This window comes from Apium graveolens, chromosome 3 (genome assembly GCF_009905375.1).
Source record: "Apium graveolens cultivar Ventura chromosome 3, ASM990537v1, whole genome shotgun sequence".
Classification (NCBI taxonomy): Eukaryota; Viridiplantae; Streptophyta; class Magnoliopsida; order Apiales; family Apiaceae; genus Apium; species Apium graveolens.
The window spans coordinates 104,113,793-104,128,387 of record NC_133649.1 but is presented as its reverse complement, the minus strand read 5'-3'; the positions used below and the strand labels follow the sequence as shown (position 1 = coordinate 104,128,387).

The 14,595-nt window shown below is 43.4% G+C and overlaps 1 non-coding gene across 1 annotated transcript; it reads right to left on the bottom strand.

Moving 5' to 3' along the window:
• Nucleotides 1-12,366: 12,366 nt before the first annotated feature.
• On the bottom strand, nt 12,367-12,473 carry LOC141716231 (small nucleolar RNA R71). The gene has a single exon (XR_012572948.1). It is a non-coding gene; the product is annotated as a small nucleolar RNA R71 (small nucleolar RNA).
• Nucleotides 12,474-14,595: the final 2,122 nt, after the last annotated feature.

Genomic DNA, 14,595 nt, shown 5'->3' with positions numbered 1-14,595 from the left:
GGCAACCTGAATCAGTACATCTCCTGGGAGACAAATCAGAGAGAAGAATGGCAAAGAAAAGGTAAGAACGTAGTAAATGTGGTCCTAGGAGGGTCACACTCTCCCCCTAGGAGCCCGGGCTCAGGAGATGAAGTGTTCTCCGTCCAATCCTACCCGAAGATGATGGTCTTGTTCAGCAACAAGGATTATGAAGGGGTCAACCCGGATCACAATGAAGCCTTGGTGGTAACACTTGATATTTTTGACAACGAAGTAAGAAAGATGTTGATAGATAATGGATCTTCAGTAAACATACTGTTCAAGCATACTGTGGACCGGATGAAGCTTGGGAGCGTACGCTCCAATGAATGCCAAGAGGACCCTCTGTATGGGTTCGGAAACAACTTGGTCCTGATCCAGGGAAACTTATACTTTCCAGTGATATTTGTATCGGCACCGAACCAAGTTACCCACGTGATAAAGTTCTACGTGATTAACACTCCCTCATCCTACAATGACATAATCGGGTGATCAGCACTGACCAGGATCCAAGCAATCATCTCCATATCACACTTGAAAATCAAATTCCCAACACCAACCGGGGTAGGAGAAATCAAGGGAGACTATGAGGTAGCTGAAAGATGTTATAGCCAGGCTCTGGTAATGGCTGAAACTCATCAGGACAACAAGAGAAAGGCCGTGGTACTTCGGAAACAACAAAGTATTAAGAAACATCGCCCCCACTCAAGGGACGATGCGAGAAAAGAAGTTCAGATCATAGAGACCCTCCCAGATTCAAAAGCAACCAAACCAAGCTCAGAAGAGCAAAAAAGTAACCAAGTCACAAAAGAGATCGCATTAAGCCTAGGCCTCAGCCAGGCCAACCCTACTGTACAAGCAACCAACCCTGAACCAATTAAAGTAGGGGAAAGCAACCAAAAAGAGATGACATCCCAGGGTCAGATCTATATGAAGAAGAATTCAGAGGCCCGAATCCAGCAATTGGTGTCAAATATGGATCAATCCAAGATAGAAGCCGCTGTAAAAACGGAAACAATTCTGATCAATGCAAGCGATCCTTCTAAGAAGATAAAGATAGGATCCGGGCTCGAGGCTAATTTTAGAAAAGACCTGGTATCACTATTCCATGGGCACTCTGATATATTTGCTTGGACCTCAAGAGACATGCCCGGGTTGGATGAATCCATAACAATGCACAGCTTGGACGTCAACCCAGAGAGGAAACCAGTTAAGCAAAAGAGAAGAAATTTTTCCCCAGAGAGGCAGAAAACAATAGATGAAGAAATTGAGAAACTACTCGAAGCTGGAATAATATGCGAAGTCAAGTACCCAGAATGGCTGGAAAATGTTATGATGGTGAAAAAAGCAAACGGGAAATGGAGAATGTGTATCGATTACACAGACTTGAACAGTGCATGCCCCAAAGACCCCTACCCCTTGCCAAATATTGATCAATTGATCGACGCAACGTCCGAGCACGTAATGCTGAGTTTCATGGATGCCTACTCGGGGTACAACCAGATCAATATGAATTCCAAGGATATCCTAAAGACAGCCTTCATCACCCACAGGGCGGTCTATGTCTATGTGATGCTGTCTTTCGGATTGACTAATGTGGGAACAACCTACCAAAGAGCAATGAATAAAATATTCAAAGACCAGATTAGAAGGAACTTGGAATCATATGTCGATGACATGATTTCAAAGTCCACAAGCATCCCCGGGCACATAGGAGACCTGAGAGAATGCTTCGACAACTTGAGAAAATACTCACTCAGGCTCAATCCAGAAAAGTGCACATTCGGAGTAGGGGCAGGAAAATTTCTTGGATTCTTGATAAGCAACCTGGGAATTGAAGTCAACCCAGAAAAGATAAAAGCAATCCAAGAGATAACGCCTCCCAGAACACAAAAATATGTGCAGAAGCTAGCAGGGTCACTGGCTGCACTCAGATGATTCATCTCAAAGTTAGCAGAGAGATGCCTAACCTTCTTTGACCTGTTAAAAGGAGCAACCAACAAGAGAGAAGTTAATTGGAGCCCAGAATGCCAAAGCGCATTTAAAGAAATCAAAAGGTACCTTTCTCAACCCCCCGTGCTCACCAAAGCCCAGCCCGGGGAGCCCCTATCCCTTTACCTATCAACAGGGGTCCTGACAGTTGGAGCAGCCTTGATCAGGGAAGAAAACGGCAAACAACAACCAGTTTATTATGTGAGCCAAGTGCTAAAAGATGCGGAGACCCGATACCCGAGGCTAGAAAAGTTTGTTTTTGCCTTGGTCACAGCATCCAGGAAGCTCAGACACTACTTCCAGGGAAGGGAGATACGGGTGGTAACTAACCAACCCTTAAGGAAGATAATACACAAGCCAGATATCTCAGGAAGATAAGTAAATTGGGCAGTGGAGCTGAGTCAGTTCAACTTGAGTTTCATTCCAAAAACAACAATCAAAGCCCATGCTCTAGCTGATTTCATCATAGAATGTAATTTCCCGAAAGAGGAGCCTGTACCCATGAGCATTGACCCTGAGAGAAATACTGATCAAGACATAGAAGCCTGGGCCCTCAAAGTTGATGGTTTTTCAAAAAATGAAAGATTAGGAGCCGAGCTCATCCTAAAGAGCCCCGAAGGATTCACAATCCAAACAACCATCTCCTTTAGCTTGTCAGCAACAAACAACCAGGCAGAGTACGAGGCCTTGATTGCAGGGTTGAAGCTAGCAAAAACCCTCAGGATCCAGGATCTCAAAATCAACAGCGACTCCCAGATCATGGTAAAGCAAACAAACGGCGAGTATATAGCCAAGAATTCAGTTCTAGCCAAGTACCAGGCCCTGGTCCAAAGCTACCTCGCCTTGATACCAAAAACTCAAATCATCCAAATCCGCAGAGAGGAAAATTCAGAGACCGATACACTATCTAAACTTGTTCAAATTTCATCAGACCTGGATTGCTCCGTCTACTTCGAAGAATTACAGAAACCAAGTATAGAATCTGAAGAGATCATGGAAATAGACAACAACTCGAATTGGATGACCCCATTTATTAACTACCTGGAGAAGGGAGAGCTCCCGGAGGATAAAGGGAAGGCTCAAAGGTTAAAAGCAAAAGCTGCAAAATTCTTCATCGAAGAGGGTATACTCTACCGCCAGACCTTCTCCTCCCCAATCCTGAAGTGCATAGGCCCAGAGGAGGCACAATATTGTCTTATGGAGGTTCATGAAGGAATATGCGGGGATCATATGTCCGCAAAGGCCCTAGCTCACAAAATCATAAGACAAGGGTACTACTGGCCTACTATCCACCAGGATGCAATAAAATTCGTGAAAAAATGCAAGGAATGCCAGATTTTCAGCAATGTTACCCGGATGAGCCCAGTTCTACCTTCTTCAGTCTTGTCGCCAATCCCATTTGCTATATGGGGAATCGATATCATGGGACCCTTCCCCAGAGCCAAAGGAGACCTCAGGTACTTACTAGTCTCAATCGATTATATGACAAAATGGGTAAAGGCAAAGGCCATGAGAACAATAAACCAGCAAGATTGCATCAAGTTTATGGATAACATCTTGATGAGGTTCGGGATCCCGAGAGTACTCATCTCGGATAACGGGCCACAGTTTGTTGGTTCATAATTTGAATCCTACCTTCAAGAGCGGGGTATCCGGCACAAGAAATCATCTGTAGCCTACCCTCAAGGGAATGGCCAAGTTGAAGTAACCAATCGAATACTTCTCCGGGGGATAGAAAAGAGGCTCAGGGAAAGCAAAACCAAATGGCTAGAAGAATTGCCTAATGTACTCTGGGCATACAGAACAAGCCCCCGAACAAGCACAGGAGAAACCCCCTTCAAGCTGGCTTATGGAACTGAAGTTATGCTACCAATTGAAGTAGGATCCCCCTCCCATCGAGCAATTAATTTTGACGAGATAGCGAATGAGGAGGGGCTCAGAAAAAATATTGAGCTAATTGATGAAGTCCGAGACCAGGCGGTGGCAAGAATGGAAAAGTATAAAAAGAAAACCAAAGAGCACTTCAGCAAGAAGTCCCGGGTCAAAAACTTTCAAGTTGGAGACTTGGTCCCTCGAGACACGGAAGCTTCAGATCCAACCAACACTGGGAAGCTAATGCCAAGGTGGGAAGGCCCATATAAAGTCAAGGAAGTTCTAAGGCCAGGAACATACAAGCTCATGAACATGGATGAGTCTGAGATACCAAATACATGGCATGGACTCAGGCTCAGAAAATTTTACCAGTAGAGGGAGCAACCAAAAGCAGCCAAAACTTGTAGCCTATGGCAAGCAACCAATCTATAATCCTATATTTTGTATGAAGAAAATTTCAAATCAATGAAAAGAATTTCCCTTTCTTAAAAAGTCATTACTTTTAAATTACTAGTAAATAAAGCAAAAAACAATCCGGATATAGTCTAATATCCAGATTCAAAGCAAAAAACAAAAGCAACCACTATTTGCTTAGAAAATTTCTAAGTAAATAGAGCAATCATCAACCCGGGTGGGTATCATGCCCGGATTGAGAGCAAATTCAAAAGCAAACATCAACTCGGATAAGCATTCGAATCCAGATTAAAACAACCATTATGTACTCATATTTTCTAAGATCATAAAGCAAACATCAACCCGGGTGGGTATCATGCCCGGATTGAGAGCAAATTCAAAAGCAAACATCAACCCGGATAAGCATTCAAATCCGGGTTAAAACAACCATTATGTACTCATATTTTCTAAGTACATAAAGCAAACAAGCAAATATCAACCCGAGTGGGTATCATACCCGAATTGAGAGCAAATTTGAAAGCAAAAATCAACCCGGATAAGCATTCGAATCCGGGTTGAAAACAACCAAAACATAAGGCAAATAAGAAAACATCAATCCAGGTTGGAATCAAACCCGGATTAAAACGAAAATACAAAAGCAAAAATCAACCGGTATAAGCATTCGAATCCGGATTGATATACTATAGAAAAAGCAAAGTCAACCCGGATAAGGCTTCATACCCGGAGCAACCCGGATATAAAACTAACCCGGCTTGGGGGCCTTAGACACAACCCGGATCAAGAGCATTTGTGCAAGAATCCGGATTGCTCATAAAAACAAAAACTACAGATTGAAGAAAAGCAAATATTTTTTTAAATTGAAGAAAAGGTCAAGGCAACGATAGTAAAATTAAAAGCAGAATCCGGATTGCCATCAATCCGGAACAAGTTCAAACATTACAAGCAACCCAAGTTCAAGTACGAAAATCACAAATCCTAGTAAAAGAAAAACTACAGGGCTGGGCCCGAGAAGCTTATCAAGGCTGGTCCAGATCTAAAGGAAGCTGGGGGTGGGGCCGTCGTAGGGTTCCGGTTCCCCCTGACCCTGCTCAACCGTAACCTTCGTGGAAAGGAACTCCTGGATGAAGCTCTCCCAGGATGCCAAGGGGTCGGTCTTGATGCGACGTTCGGAAACAACCCAGGATCTACGGACCTCGGGCACCCCAACCTGGGCAACCTCGAAGTCATAAACATCACTGGACTTAAATTCGGCAATTATAGCCTCCTTGTTCAAGTTTTCCTTGGCAGTAAGTTCAGCTTTGAGCCTCTCTACTTCTTTGGCAAGCCCCTCAGCCCGGTCCTCAGACTCCTTCAGTTTCTTATTTAATCCGGATACCACCACCCGGAAGCTCTCCCGGGCTTCCTCCAGCTCTCCCTTCAAAGTATCAGCCCTTATCTTCTCGATGTTAGTCCGGTTGTTGGCCTCCGGGATCTCAGTAAAAGCAACATCTGAGCAGATAGATATGGCGCTCCCGAGTTGATAAAAGATAAAAAATAAACTGAGTACAAAAAAAATGGGAGGCACAACCCGGAACCAAGAGCATGGAAATTTTAATACCTGCCCCTACTGGCCGGTCACCCTCTTCAAGGAAGCAGCCATGTTATACCCTTCAACTTCCTCCCAGTCTTCCTCGGAGGGAATGCTAGACATAAACCCGGCCAGGTCAACCAGGGTCTTTGTCCCTATCTTGATAGGGCCCCCATCCGGGCCCTTCCCATCTGAATCACAGACGACCCGGTCGGTGACAACGGCTTTACCGCGGGGAGGCTTACCCGGGGCAGACTTCCTCTTCTTCGAAGGAGGGCCCTCCTCAGAAATCTCCTGGACATCCGGATCCTCGTTCAAAGGCACGTTGCCCGGACTGGCCACGTTCCGGGGGGGCAGAAGACTCGGCACCACCCTCGGCGTCCGCAGATCCGGATCCATCCCTGGAGCCCCCTTTGTTGTCTTATAAGCCAGGCCCAGAGAGTTGAAAGCTGTTGCATAAGCTGAAGAAAACATTATCGCCCTGAATGAAGGATTATAATGCGGCAAACCTGCAATGGAGGAAAAGAGAACTGTCAGAACGGATGGCAAATATACTGGACCAAACAACCAAAATCGGAAAGAAAATACTACAGTAAACCCGGGTTAAGGGACAACAAAGCAAAATGGACTATGATCCGGATCATGGGAAAACATTTTATGCAAGCAGGTTACAAGTTAAAAAGCAAACTAGACATGGATCCGGATCGATAGGTCAAGCAAGAGACCCGGATCATATGAAAACATCTTGAAAGTAAATTACAAGTAAAAAAGCAAAACTAGATTTAAAGCAACAAAAGGACTTTGATCCGGATCTGCAAACAGAGAAAGAGAGGATCAAAGGCAATCATTATATCTAAGAGAGTTAAAGCAAATCAGAAAAGACCAGAATTCGTGACGACATGGGAGCGAAGACCCGGATCAGTAGGGAACTTACATCCAAGTTAAAAGAGAAGTTTGTGATTCATAAAAGTATCCCGGGTTAGATGGAACCCGAGGCTATCACAGAATTTCCTCATTTGATCAACAGCCTCCCCCTCTAAGATTTTCGGATTGAACTTTGTATTAACTTCCCCAGTTGTAAAATAAGGGAGAAATTATAAGTCGAAGCCTTTCAACATAAGGATCTCCCCATTCCAGTATTTCAAAGAGGTCTGGTGCATGACCGGTTTAGACCTACCCGGACCAAAGCAGCATTCTGCTGCCCGGAACCTAAGCTCTTAAAATGGTTTCTGGCTTGATCGGGAAAGATAGAAAATATGATGAAACAACTTGAAAGTGGGCAGGAGCCCGGCCTTGTTGCAGCAAGCTATGAACCAGGTCATAGATTTGATGCCGTTTGGGGTTATTTGCATTGGGGATATCGTGAAGACGTATTTGCATAAATGCTTGATAAACATATGGCAGCGAGGACTCCACCCGAATCTTAAGTGCTCCAGCCAAACCGGAACGAAGCCATCTGAAGGGCGATGGAAAATCCTCTCATGAGGTTCGGGCCACCTCCACGCGATATCAGGAGTTAACTGGAATGTGGCCCGGATTGCCTTTTCCATATCATCCGGGTCAGCTTCCGCATAGAAATCCTTCAACTGGTAATGATCCCGGCTAATCCCAAATGAAGCAAAAGCCTCTTCCAAAGCACCTTGGTTATACACTCCTGGGTGGCCATCCTCGTGCCTCTCGTATCTAATCCGAGCATAGTAAATGCTATCTTCAAACCCAGGTGGTTTCCTGACAAAATGGTATTTAATTTCGGACCAACGGCCTTCCAGCGTAAAGATAACCGAGTTCTCGGGAAGCCGCTTAAACCGGAAGCTAGATCAGGTACGTTATGTTAATTTTACCATAACCTAATGATCCGGACCACCAATACAAGTCCAACCCGGAAAAACATCAACAATCCAGATCGTATTAACTATAAGCCAAAAATCATGGACCCGGATCCCGGTGGCAAGCACCCCGATCCGGATCCAAAACAACCAAAAATAGCTTTAAAAACCCAAGTCATATAATTCTACCAAAACACTTCCCTCAGATCCGGATCCTATACCCCCTACCCGGGTCCAGATCAAAACCCTCAACCCACAAACAGTCAACTTGAAAATCAAAAAGCCAAATACACAAACAGGCATATACATACACGCATTCAAACGAAGAACAGCCCCAAAAGACCCAGAAAAATCGAACCCAAAACCCAAATTTTCGTGCGAAAATGAAACAAAAACACCCAAAAAACAACAGATCTAAACACAAATCAGCCAAAAACAAACACATCCACCAAAAAACAAACCGCAACACAAAGAATAAACAACAAAATCGAAGTATCTAAAAGCTCAGAGAAAAGTGCGAGAACTCGAAAGGAAAAATCAAAAAAACAAGAGACGAAGGCTTACAAATCACAAGCAAAAGAGGGGAGAACAAGGAGAACAACGATCAAGGCAACAGCAATCAAGAGCTTCAAATCACCGGCGAGACTTCGGGTACTTTGGGAGAGAACAAGATAGAAGTGACTGTTGGGTGGTTCTTTGATGAGAAAATAAAAAATGAGAGAAGAGGGGAGACAACCTTTTATAGGCCCAAGGTAAGGAACATCCCCTGCTACGTGGCAGGGTGTGGTTGGCTAGAAAACAGTTACAAAAAAAAACCCCTTGATATACATATTAAACCATATTTAAAACCCATAATGATTATGGGCCGAGTTTTTAGAAAATAACTGCCCAAAAATTCAAATTCGTGGTAGGGAATAAACTGAAAGACGTTATAACTCCTCGACTTTTCAAATTCCACGGCCCACTACCCGGACCAAGAGCACTAATCCGGGTCATGGTCAACCGGATACAGATTTGGAATTAAAACTTACCCAAGGTCAATCCGGGTATTTCTCTACTACACCAGATCCAGATTAGGGGCAACCAGGAGCAGAAATTTTTCTAAAGCATCTACTCTACCTTAATCCGGATTGGCATCTACTACACCAGATCCGGATTAGGGGGCAACCAGGAGCAAAGATTTTTCTAAAGCATCTACTCTACCTTAATTCGGATTGGCATCTACTACACCAGATCCGGATTGGGGGGCAACCAGGAGCAAAAATTTTTCTAAAGCATCTTCTCTATCTTAATCCGGATTGGAATCTACTACACCAGATCCGGATTAGGGGCAACCAGGAGCAGAATATTTTTTAAAGTATCTACTCTACCTTAATCCGGACTGACATCTACTACACCAGATCCAGATTAGGGGGCAACCAGGAGCAGGAATTTTTCTAAAGCATCTACTCTACCTTAATCCGGATTGGCATCAACTACACCAGATCCGGATTAGGGGGCAACTAGGAGCAAAAAAAATTTCTAAAACATCTACTCTACCTTAATCCGGATTGGAATATAATACACCAAATCCGGATTGGGGGGGCAACCAGGAGCAGAAATTTTTCTCCTAAGGTAACTATGTAATTCTACTCTACTCCCTCATACAGAAAATCTGCATAAGGGAGTGGGGGGCAAATGATAGGGTATAAGAGACCCGACTAGGATTCAACCTGGACCTAAAGAATACCAGGCTCGATCGATGGACCGAGACCCCCCTCTCCCAGAACGATCAAATGGAGAGACCAGGCCCGGGTCCATCCCATGACCCGGATCCGGATTCAACCCGGGACCTGGGCCATCTGCCTACCTGGACCCAGATCAGGGCCGAGACCACCATGAGGGGGGTCCCAGCAAACACATGCACATTCCGCAACCCGCCAAGGAAGAGTACGTGGGCACGTGACTGTGACAGCTATCAACAACCAACACACCAGACAAGCACGACGCGTGTCAGAAGGCCGTTAGGACACCCTGGAGGTGGTCCTCCCCTGGACACGTGTGAGCAATCCACCCAAGCCAGGCGTCCTCTGCTCCCAAGATCCAACGGCCCCGATTTAGAGGTAACAACCCCTAAACCCTACCTTTGGGCTATATATACCCCAAGGCTGAAGGGTTTAGGGGTTATAAAATATTCACATTCTTGCATACTCACTCTCTCTCTCATATCCATACACATACAACAACCTTTCTATTACATACATACATCTTCATATTCTCCAAAACCCTGTTCTTATTCTTACACCGGAGGCGCCGTGGGAGCCAAACCCCCCTTCCGGTGTTGTTTTGCAGGCGCCCAACCAGCAGCTACACCTCATTCATACCCAGAAGGTCCATGAACGGCGTCGGACGGAGCCGCCCGCTCATCGGAGTTATCATTTGGCGCTAGAAGGAGGGGGCTCCATCCTTGGGTCTCGGTGCCCCTGGATTCACCTTCATCAGCAAACTCTTAAGAGAGTCCACATCTTAAACCTGTAAGAACAAACCATGTTCTACAGGATTGTCTTAAGCCATATATAGATTTGTGAAGCCTAGAAACATGATATGGAAATGCCTTGTCTAGAAAACCAGGAGGTTGCTTCATATAAATAGTATCACCATGCACACCTATTGAGTGGCATTTATATCACTTATTTATACTCTAATAAGCTTTGAATTGGTGTATTTGTACTCAAGTTATTTGTGTTTTAACGTGGTTTCAAGTATTTTTGCATTTCAGGCATTAATTTGTGAATCAGATGAATTATCATTGTTTTGATGCTAATATGGTGTCTAGGAAGTGTTGGAATAAAAGCTCGTTGAAGCCGGCTCGAAGCTGCAAGAATAAAGAGAAAGAAAAGAAGTGTTTTTGGCAGAAGTTTAGCGTGCCCGCGCTGATGAAGCGCGCGGCCGCGCCGGGGTACAGGAAGTCAGCGCGCCCGCACTGGTGAAGCGCGCGCCCGCGCCGGGTCGGGATAAACAAAATCCTGATTATATTACAATTCTATTTTCTGGACTCCTGGGATGATTGAACTGCTATATATTGATAACTTAAAGTCGTTTTTTTAATAAGGAGACTTACCAGAGCACAAGGAGAAGACGGCAAGTGACCTAGAGCATAGTTCAACAAAGGCGAAGACGGTCTAGTTTATTCTTATGAATCTTTATTTTGAGTTGTAATCTTGGATGCCTGTTTCTTGTTTTGTTGAACCTATACTCTTGTTTGTACTTGGTTTTATTTATTCGTATGAAGACTACGTTTGCTATATCATGTTTTCATCGGAACCCACGTTGATGATGAGTCCGATTATGGGCTAATCATTATCGTGGGGTTCTAACGGATTTATTTTTGTATTTCTTTAGTTAAATTATTTGATGCCTTAGTATGTGGTGATTGTATGATATCCTAGTATCGGTTGTGCGTATTCGTCTTATGAGCGTCGCGAACTTATAAGATAGTGTGTTAATTCTTAATAAAACAAAAGTGAATTTAAGGATTTAGAACTTGCCATGCTAGCATAGGTTCATGTATTTGTTATGCATAATTTGTAGGTAATTTTAACCATCTTACTTTCCCTATGTAATCAAGATAGATAACTTGTGCTTAAATTGTTATGTTGTCAAATTCTATAGACATATAGGCTCTCAATATAATTGGTGCCTATTCAGCTTCTATCTCTTTTGTGGATGTCTGGTAGAATGATACTCGTGCAACGAAAGTTGGCGTTTATCAGTTTCGTGTTGTCTGATTAGTATCATCACCATTGCATGCTAAGGTTAAGGACAATAAGACTATTGAATGAAGTATTTAATGAAGTTAAAATCTCATGTTTGTCATACATATTAATTCAGTCAATCTTATTCTCGTAGTTATAATTGTTAGCGTAATTCTTAGTTATAAACAATCTCAATTTGTTATCGTCTTAGCATTGAATAATAACCATACATTATTGCTTAGGTGCGTGAATTACTTAGTTAACCAATACAGTCTCTGTGGGAACGAAACTGATTTATATCTTATACTACTTGCGAACGCGTATACTTGCGTGTATCATTAGCGCGTGTTTAGCGACTAACAAGTTTTTGGCGCCGCTGCCGGGGACTGCAGTGCTAATTATTAGTTTATGTGCTTTCCATCAGTGGTCGTTAAAGTTCATTGACTCAGACATTGTTACTTAATTGTTTCGTTATCTTATTTCAGGTGATCTAGCGAGGGTGTACGCATACGTGTTCGCGTACTCGCAAGAGAACACTGGATAAAGCCGAGGAAGAACTTGTGGTGGTTCGTAGGGAAGTTTTTGAGGATAAAAAGAAGTTAGAGGAAGAAGAGAAAGTTAAAGAGCCAATTGTAGTAGCTATAGGTGTTCAAGAAGAAAATCTGAAGGCTTTGATGGACTATTCTAAGCCTAAGATTAATGACATTCAGTCTAGCATCATCAGACCACCCATCAGGGCTAACACTTTTGAGATCAAGTCAAGCACGATCCAGATGATACAGAACTCAGTTCAGTTTGGGGGTTCTCCTACTGAAGGCCCCAACATGCACATCAGGGATTTCATCGAGATCTGTGACACTTTCTACCAGCAGGGTCTATCACCACTTGGGAAGACCTTGCTCAAAAGTTTCTCACTAAATTCTTCCCCATGGCGAAGACTGCCGCAATCAGGAATGCTCTTACTCAGTTTGTTCAACAAATTGGAGAATCTCTGTGTGAGGCTTGGGATCGATATAAGGAGATGCTAAGGAAGTGCCCACACCATGACATGCCTGATTGGATGATTATCAACTGTTTCTATAATGGATTGGGTCCTACTTCTAGACCCATGCTTGATGCAGTATCAGGAGGAGCCTTGTGGGCTAAGAGCTATAATGAAGCTTATGAACTTATTGAACTGAAGGCTGCTAATGAGTACCAGAATCCTTCTCAGAGACTGACTCAGGGAAAAGTAGTAGGAATTCTGGAGTTGGACGCAGCAACTGCTATCGCTGCCCAACTAAAGGCTTTGACGATGAAGGTGGACACCTTGGCGAATTATGGAGTTAATCAAATCACTAGTGTCTGCGAGCTATGTGCTGGAGCCCACGAGACTGATCAATGCATAATTTCTATTGAATCAACTCAGTTTGTGAGCAACTTCCAACGATCGCAGCAACCTGTGCCAACCACCTATCATCCTAACAACCGCAATCACCCGAATTTCAGTTGGAGCAACGCTCAGAATGCGGTTCAACAACTTTATCAGCAATATCCAGCTAAGCAGTACAACCCCCTGGTTTTCAGCAACCGCAGTATGCACCAAGACAACAACTCCAGCTACAACAAGCTAATGAAAAATCCGAATTGGAGGAGTTAAAGCTTATGTGCAAGAGTCAAGCTGTTTCTCTCAGGACCTTGGAAAATCAAATTGGACAAATTGCCAATGCCTTGCTAAATCGGCAGCCTGGTACATTGTCTAGTGATACTGAAGTGCCAGGAAAGAGGGAAGCTAAGGAGTAGGTAAAGGCAATTACTTTTAGGTGTGGGAAGGTTACGAATCCCGAACAAATTCAGGAGTTAACTGAAGAATTTGGGGCTGAGAAAGAAGTAGTGCAGCAAGATGGAGAAGTGGAACCAAGGAAGACTTCTATTGAGCACACTCCGCCTGAGGGTAATACAGGGGAGAAACAAATCTATCCTCCACCACCTTTTCCTAAGCGGTGATAAGTGGCATTTTATACCACTTAGAACGTCTTAGAATGGCTTAAATTGGTGTCTTGAAATCAAGTATTTTTGTGTATTTGATGCATTTTTCTAGTGTTCATGCATTTCAGGGTATTAGTTGCATTTCGGGGGAGGAATCATCAAGAATAAGCCTTGGCATGTGTTCACCATTGCGAGAGGAAAGGAACGGGCAGATTACGGCGAAGAAACGGAGCAAACTTGGATTTTTTCTAGTAGAGGCCTGCGCGCCCGCGCAGCTATGCTGAGCGGCCCCGCAGGGTCGGGAATTTTGCTGAATTATTTTAGACTTCTACTTCTGTTTGGCTTCCAACTTCTATGTAATCTGAGTTTTATGGGACTATTATATAAGTAGATTTGAGACGTTTTTAGAGGGAGAATTAAGAAGAAGAAGATTGTGTTTTACGCAAGAAGCGAAGGGGATACCAAGGAGAAGACCTAGAAGCACAGAACAACTCTGAAAAAGAAGATCTTGTTTTCAACTTGTGATTCTTTGAATTAGTTGTAACTTTGGATGCTCGTTTTCATTCTTGTTGAACCTAGATCTCGTTTATTCGTACTTTGATTATTATTTAGTTTATTGAGACCTTGTTTATACCATGCTTTCATTGGAACCCATGGTGATGATGAGTTCGATTATGGGCTAATCGTTGTCATGGGATTCTAGCGGATTTACTTATGGATTTCAATAGTTAATTGTTTCGATATCTTGGTGTGTGGTGATTGTATGATATCCTAGTATTGGTTGTGCTTATTCATCTTATGTGCGTAGCTAACATATAAGATAGCGTGTTAATCTCTATTGAAGCGACAGTGAATATAGAGGTTTAGAACTTGCCATGCTAGTATAGGTTCATGTATGTGTATGCATGATTCGTAGGTAACTCTAACCGTTTTACTTGCCCTATGTAATCAAGATAGATAACTTGTGCTTAAACCGTTATGTTGTCAAATTCTATAGACATATAGGGTCTCAATATAATTGGTGCCTATTCAGCTTCTATCTCTTTTGTGGATGTCTGGTAGAATGGTACTCGTGCAACGAAAGTTGGCGTTTATCAGTTTCGTGTTATCTGATTAGTGTCCTCACCATCACATGCTAAGGTTAAGAACAATAAGGCTATTGAATGAAGTATTTAATGAAGTTAGGATCCCATGTTTATCATAT